General features: G+C 40.0%; 1 long non-coding RNA gene across 1 annotated transcript; it reads left to right on the top strand.

Annotated features, from left to right (window-relative positions):
• The first annotated feature begins 252 nt into the window (after window positions 1-252).
• LOC141495102 (uncharacterized) lies at window positions 253-6211 on the top strand. Its single transcript, XR_012470658.1, has 3 exons — window positions 253-474; window positions 4999-5211; window positions 5828-6211. It is a non-coding gene; the product is annotated as an uncharacterized LOC141495102 (long non-coding RNA).
• The last annotated feature ends 3496 nt before the right edge of the window (window positions 6212-9707 follow it).

The raw sequence follows: 9707 nt of genomic DNA, 5'->3' as shown, positions 1-9707 counted from the left end.
AGAAATCTGACCTACTTTGAACTTGGACTTGCAGAGTTTCTTTGAAGAGCAACAAACCTCCAAAAGGAAGAAAAAGAAAAGAAAGAAGGCTAAATCACAAGGCATGTTTGACAAGAGTGACTGTTGAGTACTTGGTGTCCTCAGCCAGATCCAATTGGCATCTTGGCTGGCACTATGTTGTTCTCTTCAGTGTCCTGCAAAGTTTAATTTGGATAAAGTGTTAACTTCCGGCCTAGAATTATGGCATGTTAAGGCATTCAACTCCAGAGTGAGCTAAGGTCTATCCCAAATCAGCTCGGGAATTCGTGAAACAAAAATCGACAGGGTCCAAAGGGCTTGTCATGGGAGCAATCCAAGATTGACTTCTGTTCAATTCCTTTCCTTCTCCCTTACCCTAAACCAGCCCAGAAGAGTTAGGTGCCTGGAGTAGATTGGCTGACTTTCTCCCTTTACCCAGCAGATGTGATTCACTAGGTATGTGCGAAAAGTCACCGACTTGAGGGGAGGGGAAGTTGCCTTATCACTGAAAAGTAGAAAGTGCCAGTGCCGTCTTCCTTTGCAGACCCTCTTTAGCTCTCTAAGCTATCTGCCTACAGATAGGACCCTGAGCTCACTCTCTGGGCATGAAGCCAATGGTTTTCATTATTATTTTTCTTGGCTTTCTGCCCAGACCCTTCAGATTATCAATTTAACCTGTACATAAGCCTCTCTAGCATCTTGGAAAGTAATCCAAGTTAACCTGTGTGCTGTTGGTCTTGTGTAGCGATGAGTTGCCAATGGGATCTATAGTGGCTTATGTGAAGACTTGGCTTCACCAAAAGGCCCCTTGCTTCACCTTTCTAACAATGCTGCCCCTTCTTAGGGAGGTAGCAAATATCAAGGAAGCAACTCAAGAGGGAATATATGAATTCCCACACAAAGTCAGAGTAACTTCCCCTTTTGTTTTCAGCAAGGCTGGCTAATATACTCTCCTGGATGGGAAAGGGAAGAAGACTCCCTCTTAGGAGGAATACCAACTAGATCAGTCAAGGAATAAAACTAAAGAGAATACTTAGTCCTAGCTTATTCATCTGTAGTTAAAAAAAAAATAGGAACACTGTCCAGGAAGGAAAGAAGCCAAGTAATTATTCCATAACAAGGATAATGGCCTATCCTCTGCTTCCAATGCATACAAAACAAACTGGAAGTGAATGAGGGATGAGGAAACCTTGATGTGAGTATTCTCTCAGTGAATGATTCGAGACTGAAATGGATTGCCAAGGCAAGCCATGGAATATCCCTTCATAGAAATCTTTCCAAAAATATCTAAATCCCAGCTGTCTAAATTTCCGTGTGACAGGGAAGGGATCAGCCCACCTTCCTAAGGTTCTTTCTAGCATTATCTTTCTACAGATTTGTGAAGAAACTACACTTATCTAAGATAATTTCACGTTGACGGCTGCCTACTTCTCAGGAAACCTTGACAACTTTCAAATAATAGTTCCTTAAATTCGGCTGAAACTTTAAAGAAGGTTTGAAGGTGGTTAGGTCTTGAACATCTAGGGGGCTACTCACTGACCACTGGAATGGAAAAAGATGAAGATTTTTTAAAATTTAATATAGCACACAATCTGGCTTTAGACTCCCAATATCCTACTTGAATTTGAATTAGCTGGTTGAGTCCCTAGAATTCAGTTCACAAGTTTCCCCTTAGAAATCTAGAAACAGAGGACTGAGGTTGCTATTACTTCCTTTCACAAACCCTTATCTGATGTTCTCCATCTCTATTATCAGCCTGGCAGATTCAGTTAGGTTTTAGAAAGGGATATTTACTAATATGTTATAGTATGGACAATTGGCATGAAATCATCTCAAAATGTCTGGGGTATATTCTTTTTTGTTTTGCATACATCATGGAGACAGGGCCTTAAAGTGTGTGAATGAGGGTAACTCACAATTCTTGGCTACTAGAAGTCCTTATCTTACTGTAGGTAATCCATGAAATCCCTATTCAGTGTGAATATATCTATGCTGGCTTCCAAAGGTCAGTGGCCTTTGTAGGGACTTGTAGATGTCTATTCATAGGGCCTATTTATTGTACTTAATTTAGATGCAATCACTGTCATCATCTTCTGCAGTTATTGGGACACTTCTATGAACCATGACAGGAAATTTATACTTCCTCCTCCCTTTAAACTCCACAAGATAATCCTCCGGTTCAGTTGGGACCCTTCCCTTACTCTCCATAAGATGATTCTTTCTCAAAGGCTTGGCTGGAACAATGCCACCACTAGGCTTGCCTGCTACTGGAATACAGATGCGAAACTGAAATACATTTTGACCTAAGACCCAAAGGACTTGATTGACTCTCTTCAGTCAATCACCAGTTGTATTTTGTATACCACCATCTGCTTCCATTCAATGGTCCCAAGTCCTACCCATCCTCCAAAGTGATGAAAGACTTGTTCCAACCCAGCTGATGCCTTTGAGGGATTGTTCCTAGGCTTAACCAAAGAAGCAATTTCACCTGACAAAGGTATCATGGGAGAGCGCATCTTGTCAGGGATATTAGTTGGGGCAGATGGCTATGGTCTCAGAGTCAAGACTACCATTATAACCAGCTCCTTACATATTCTTCTACCATGTACTGGATGGGAGACTGTATAAAGAATGGCGGGTAGTGTCTATGTTTCTTGCCTCTTTGTGGATGGTCTTTAGTGCAAGTCTATCCCAGTCATTTCCTCCCTGCATATTTACCACAGAATCCCGTGAGTTAGTGGTCAGGGGCTGTTTCAGTGCACAATGAGTCAACTTTCAAATCATTTCCCCTTGAAAAGTGATGCTGCTAATCCAGCCTCAGATTCCTTCTGTTGCCTAAATTAGTGTGAGAAACAACTCATGGGAAGACTAAGCATGGAAAACCAAAAATTCTGGCTCCAGTCCTTGGAGGTTTTCCTCCTTATCCTGGGCACTTAGCTCAGCTAGTGTGTGTTGGAAGCTGCTTGGGCTCTTTGATTCCGTGGTAGTTTATGCTGACATATTATTTTTACTGTTTTCATGAGTTTTAAATATCAAAATAGATTCGTATGGTGGTAATAGAAAGCAGACTAGAGATACACACATACATGTGTATGTGTTTGATTGGATAATGCTGACTAACCAAATGACACAACAGAATTGTCATATTGTAAACAATATTCTAAATAATATTTTATTGCTTTAAATAATTTAAAATAATGTTTATAGACTGACTAATGCTAAGTTTAATGTCAGAGAGCCTTGGCCGAAATTCCGGCTCTGCAGTTTGCTACCTAGATAAAACCTTAGGCAAAATGCTTGACCTGTCTAGACTTAACTTTTTTCTCTGCACAGTGAGAGAGTTGAGTTAGAGGGCCTCCTATATTCCTTGTAGCAGTGCATCTCTGATCCTATGGACAAAGTGGAATGGGATACTGATTCAGGTGATGGCTTCTTCTTCATTGGAGGTATTCAAGCAGTGACTGAACAACCACTTGTCATGTGATTCCTTTAGGTTTTTTTTGTGGGACTTGTAGGTCACTGCCATTCTTTCCATCTCTCTCTGAATAGTGATCCTAGGAAATAATGCTGAAGATAGCAGCAACAGGACCAAAATGGGGCTCTGAAAAGTAGGTTTGGGGGAACATGTCCAAAAATACCCTTCAGCTTCATCTCTATGATGTCCCATTTACTTTCCAAATTCCAAGCCCTGTATATGTGCCCCCTCCCCCCATGAGATATTTCCACCAAAGGGTTTGCCCATTGTTTACATTTTAAGGACAGTTTGATTTCTTGGCCCCATGGAACATGCTTTATGAGGATCTCACGAGGTTTTAATCTCAGCGATTTCAACCACAAATTGGTGCCTGAGGAACAAGATACACTGGGAGACTCTCCAGCCTGGAGTGACAAAACCTTCTTAAAGGAACCCGTATCAGTATTCTGAAGGCCTGATGGTGCATGCAAAGAGAAATGGCAAAATTAAGAACTATCCACTAGGAAAAAAAATTTCAAGAAAACAGCAATACAATAAGCAGTTTCCTTTCATCTCCTTACTCTTGTTCCCCAGATCCTTCAGCTTCCAAGGTAGCAGAGGAAGAAGGCATTGTGGAGAGAGCAATGTCTTCTTGTAGTTATCCAAAAATCTAAATGATATTTCTTATTCTATCAGGATGACTATAGGAACATGGTGAATTTGTTGAGGCTTCACCATTTCTGAGTTAGGGACTCTGCATTTGCTAGGGAGACTCTATAGTATTTTCAGGATTATCATAGATTCTCAGAGATGTGTACATAATTTTATGGGTTTTTTTCTAAACTAAGCATAATTAGTTCTACGTGGGTCGTCTTGGATGATTTCGGAGATTGCTATCCCCAAGGATGTCATTAATAATGGATTTTTGTTCCTTGTTGGATCTCCAGCAGCTTGTCAGAAGATGATTGGAGGACAAGAGAACTCTAGGGCATAATGAGTCACTCCAAAATGAGTCTCAAGTGGCTAATGGATACACTGCGTCACAATATAGCAGGACTGCTTGAAATCATCCTAGAATCTCAGTCATCTAGTCAAAGCCATACATGAAAAAGAATACTGGATATAGTACACTTAAAAAATCAGTGTCATTATTGCTTAAGGACTCAGTTGGGATGGGGGGATGGGGGGAACTTGTGGTGAACTCATGTCACTTTGGGAATAATTCCAAAATTTAGGCCTTTTCCCTCATTAACACTGACTCTCCATTCACCTCATTGTGACTTCTCTTACCTATTGTTCCTAGGTCTGTCCTTTGAGGCCAAACCAAACCACTCCATTCTGTCCTCTTCCATTTTGCATTATTGACTATTGTATTTGCATACTGAATTTTTCATATACTTGAAGAAAACTAACATGTCTCCCCTAATTCTTTTCTTTGCCAGGCTTCCTCTTCTGAAACAAACTAGAGGACTTTCCATACTGGGTTCCTTTTTCAGTTACTGTCCAATTAATTAATGTCTTTTTAGTTCTAGAAATAAAGTCATCGTCTGACCATATTCTAATGAAGACCTCAATAGGAACCTATAACTCAAGAAACCAAATAAATCTCTTAGGTCAAGGAATAATTCTTCCTTTGTCTGTGATTAGTCTTCTCTAATACTAGTCACTGAATAAAACAAGAGTCACCGCCTTCATTCAAAGGAGATGGATGTGGCAACCTGTGGGGACAGATCTAGAGAGTGAGTAGAGTTGGGAATAAAATGATCCCCACTGATGACTTGATCATCCAAAGTTTGTCACACAGCTTTGCTCTTGTCCTTCTTTCTTTTCTTCTTCACTTTTTGTCGGCTTTTCCAAGCTCTCTAGGCATGACAAGCCATGGTTCCCCAAACTACTCCCCTGCAATTCGTCCAGGTTACCCTTCTGAAAGCATAATTTCAAGCATATCGATAATCCCCTTCTCTACAACCTCAAGTGATGTTCTAAAATGGACTGAATCAAGTCCATCCTTCCTCCTGATGCCCACACCCTTCAGATCTTTATATTCTGACCCCACAATCTATTCCATTTCAAGGTTAACATTTGCCCAACGGAGACCTTCTGCTCCATAGATTTACCCCACCCCCACAGTGTTCCTTCTGGTTAGGCCTTCCTCTGAACATTAATTAGCATTGCTCTGGGTTTTCAATATCCTAACCCATACACATCACTTGTCCAAATTTTCCCATCTTTCAAGATCAAGTCTAGCTCTCACCCCAACAGGAAGCCTTTCTCATATGAAAGGATAATCTCTCTTAGGTTATACATCACCTGTTGAAAATGCAATAATATTGTGTTTGCCTGACATTAATCTAGGCACCTGAGATACTCAAGCAAGTCCTGATATTCCCAAGAAGACTGATGTCTGACATCCTTCTCCAACCTTAGAAATCAGATGAAGAAGTTTATAACCTTCAGCTTCTGAAAGAACTGGAGAAGCCTGGAAGGCAAGTAAACCCTTTTACATCCAGGAGAAAGTCTAAAACTTTTCAGCTTAACATTCAAGGCCTTCCCAATTCTAATTCTGATCTCAGTTTTCTACATCTCCCTTTCTACATCTCAAATGATTCATACATCAGGAATCAGAACAGGTGTTTTACTTTCCCATCTTTTGTTCACACTGTTCCTTCTGTTTGAAATAGTCTCAGTGGAGCCCCAGAATGGCTTCTGTTCCATGGAATCCAAAAACAGAAGGAAAAATAACCCCCAGTTCTGTCCAGTGAGGGCAAGGGAGAAGAAAGTAATGCACAAGTGAAATGTAAAATCAGTCACTGACCATTCACCCAGTGATTGGTACACTTAGATCAGACTGCATGGTCAGTGGTCATCAATGGAAAATTTTCATTCATTATTGTCTCCATATAACTAAGTCAAGCATTTGGGTTCACTTGGAGGATATAATGGAAAAATGGGTGCAGCTGACAGCTTCTTTGCAGGTCCACTGAAAGTATTACAAATATAGAAAACAGAACATTTAGGGGTAAAGAAGAAGTGGGAATGGGGTGTACCTTATAGCATGTAAAAGGGAATAATAGGAACAGTACTGAAGAGGTAGGGTGACCAGTAGGAATGGACAAGCCACTTTAGACTTCCAGTAGTTTCAGAAGAAATGGGATACAGACCTTTCTTTTTCATCTGCCTTCTGAGAGCTAACTTGGTAATTACTAATCAATTGAGAAGAATTGGTTAAGCACCTATATGTGTGCCAGTCTTTGGAGTACAAAGACAAACATGAAATAATTCCTCCTCTCAAGGAGTTTCCATTCTAGGAATCTGCTGAGTGACTGTATATTAGTATTTAAGTTCCATTCTTCACCTCCGTCTACATCCCCTACTTGAAATAATCTCTCCAAGAGCAGAGATTCATTCAAATTACCCCTTTGAGGGGTAACATCTGGGGAAAAGATCATACCTTAAAACAATTAAGTTGACTAGATTGCTTTCCTAACTTACATGCAATGAAAGATGCAACTATATGACTCTGACCAAGTCATTGGACCTCTCTAGGTCTGACTTTATTGATCTGTAAAAGAGAGAATTGAATGGAATGAGCTTTGTAGTCTCTGCTCATTCTGAGGTATTTTAAGTATATGAATTAAAGTCATGACTGTACCATGCATGGTCAAGTGTCTATTTGAGCTGGGCACATGTGTGAGTTACATGTGTGATGGTTAAAGTACAGGAGCGACTGACACAATTCCTACTCCTCACACTGAGAAGCTGTCCATGCCCTTTTGTGATCTCATCACCCTGTTCCTTGACAGGCTTTATATCACCTCTGTTCAACATCAGGTCTCTGATTTCTGATGGCTCCTCAGCATGGTCACCATGCTGGTTTTTGCTGTTGTCTATTGACTTCAGTTCTCCAGGGTTGTGTATTCTCTGCTGTTGGGGTGCCCTAGAGCTTCTCCTTGTTACTCTTTCAGTAAGTAGCTCAGGCTATAAGGCACCACACCCTCATCAGAAACAGTCGACAAAAGAAGACATGAAAGTTCCCAAAGAGAATTATGGTTCCAGCCCTGGAGGGAATCTATTGCCATAATAGATTTGATCTTCAGTGAGCTATGTGGGAGATAACCTCAAAACAACAACAAAGCTGGCAGATTTAGTACACAAACTGGTATAGTGAAAAGAGGCCTATTTTAGATGTCAGAAGACTTGGGTTCAAATCTTGATTCTCCCATTTATTAGTTTCAGGATCTTGGGCAATTCACTTAACTTTTCTGGTCCTTAGTTTCCCCAGCTATATGGCATGAAAGCATTGGAACATATGGCCTTGAACATTTCCTTCATCTCTAAATGTATAAATCTATAAACTACTTCATTGTTTGTATAGTTTATTTTATTATTTATTATTTTTTTACTGAATACAGAAATTTGAAAGTCAAAACAGATTTGGTTGGTGCAATGTGCAATTTTTGTTTATATGAGAAACCATATTTACATAAAAATCCCATAATAGCTCTTACTAAACAACATTGTGATGAATTGTATAAATGATTTGAGGGGCACATGGCTTAAATTTCCCCTTATATATGCAGGGTTTAGAAACTGAGGGGCAATAGTTCTTGGGAAAACATGTTTTGGGTTTCTCTGAACCTGAAACGTTTAGAAAAAAATAGTTTCAGGCATTTGACAAACCCCAAATTTGCTCTCTTATAAATCTAAGTGTAGGTTTGCGGAATGTTGGGAAACTCTGGTGGTGGATTTTGGGATAAGTCAGAAGTTCCTTGACCACCTACAATTCAGCAGAGCACACCAACCTTGAGATCTGGGGGGCAGGAGTCCCATCATTCCTGGTCTACTGATGCATAGTGACGATGATTCTTTTCCAGTCCCATTCTTGATGTCCTTGGATCCTTTTACCATGCATTATAGTCATCTTCACTTCCTGCTCTGAAATGAAATTAATCAAAGGACATAATAAAAGGACAAATCAAGAAAAGGACATATAAATCAATTTTCCTCTTACTATACCAAGATGCTAGTGACTTCGGCCATCAAAACACTCCCTGGTCACCACTCCCCTGTTGTCTCAGAATGTGAGTTTCTATGATCGATGTAGTGACTCTCTACAATTTCAGACATATACCTACTTCCTGAAAGAGGAGATGAATTTGGGAAGCAGAATTTGTATACAATCATTGGTTGCTGTTGTTTACATTTTTTCTTTTACATGTACATTTGTTACATGGAATTTGTTTTTCTTTGATCTTTCACTGGGGGAAAGGAATAGAGCAGAGAAAAATTAGATTTCTGTTTATTAAAAACATTTAAAATTAGAAAGTCTGTAAAAGTGATAAAGTTTTAAAATGTTGCATGACCTTTCAGAAGAGGTCACATCTTTAGTCTTTGCTTATTTATATTACTTTGTTATAAGAAACTCCTCTGGGTGTGGGGGTAATTGGTATTTGTAATTTAAAAAACAAATCTCAGTAAAATGTTTAACAAAAGAAAAAAAATGTACGTTTCTTGAAGCTAGGGATTGTCTTGCTTTTTGTATTTTGTTTTTGTTTATATTTAGTCCTCTTCAACTCTTTGTGACTCATTTGGGTTCTTCTTGCCAAAGACATTAGAGTGGTTGGCCATTTTCTTCTCCTGATCACTTTACAGATGATGAAACTGAGGCAAATGAGGTTAAGTGTTATGCCCAGGTTCAGATAGCTTACTGCTACTACTACTGCTACTATTGCTACTGCTGCTACTTCTACTGCTGCTACTACCACTACTACCACCACTACCACTACTACTGCTACCACTACTACTACTACTACTACTACTACTACTACTACCACCACCGCTACCATTACCACATGACTACTGTTTGAGACAGATCTGAACTCAGGAAGAGGAGTCTTCCTGTTTCTATCTCAGTGCCACCTAGCTGTGTATATTGTTTCATTTTTTTTCCACCTTTAACTAGCTAGCCCAGGGTTGTCCAACCTTACTTTTAAAAGTTTTTATTGAAACAGTAAACAGGGGTGGAGCCAAGATGGCTACAAGAAGGGATCAAGTCTTAGGCACTCTCTGATAAAAACGTGAAACTAAGGACTCTAACTAAACTTTCGAGAGACAGAACCCACAAAGGGACGCAATGAGGCAGTTCTCCTACTCAAGGTAACCTGGAAAAGAGCAGAAAGGCTCTGCTCCCAGGGGTTGGCCTGCCGGAGGGGTGGCCCGCCAGAGGGAAAGAACG

Source organism: Macrotis lagotis, chromosome 8 (assembly GCF_037893015.1).
Source record: "Macrotis lagotis isolate mMagLag1 chromosome 8, bilby.v1.9.chrom.fasta, whole genome shotgun sequence".
Lineage (NCBI taxonomy): Eukaryota > Metazoa > Chordata > Mammalia > Peramelemorphia > Peramelidae > Macrotis > Macrotis lagotis.
The sequence above is the reverse complement of the archived record's forward strand: the minus strand, read 5'-3'. Positions and strand labels throughout refer to the sequence as shown.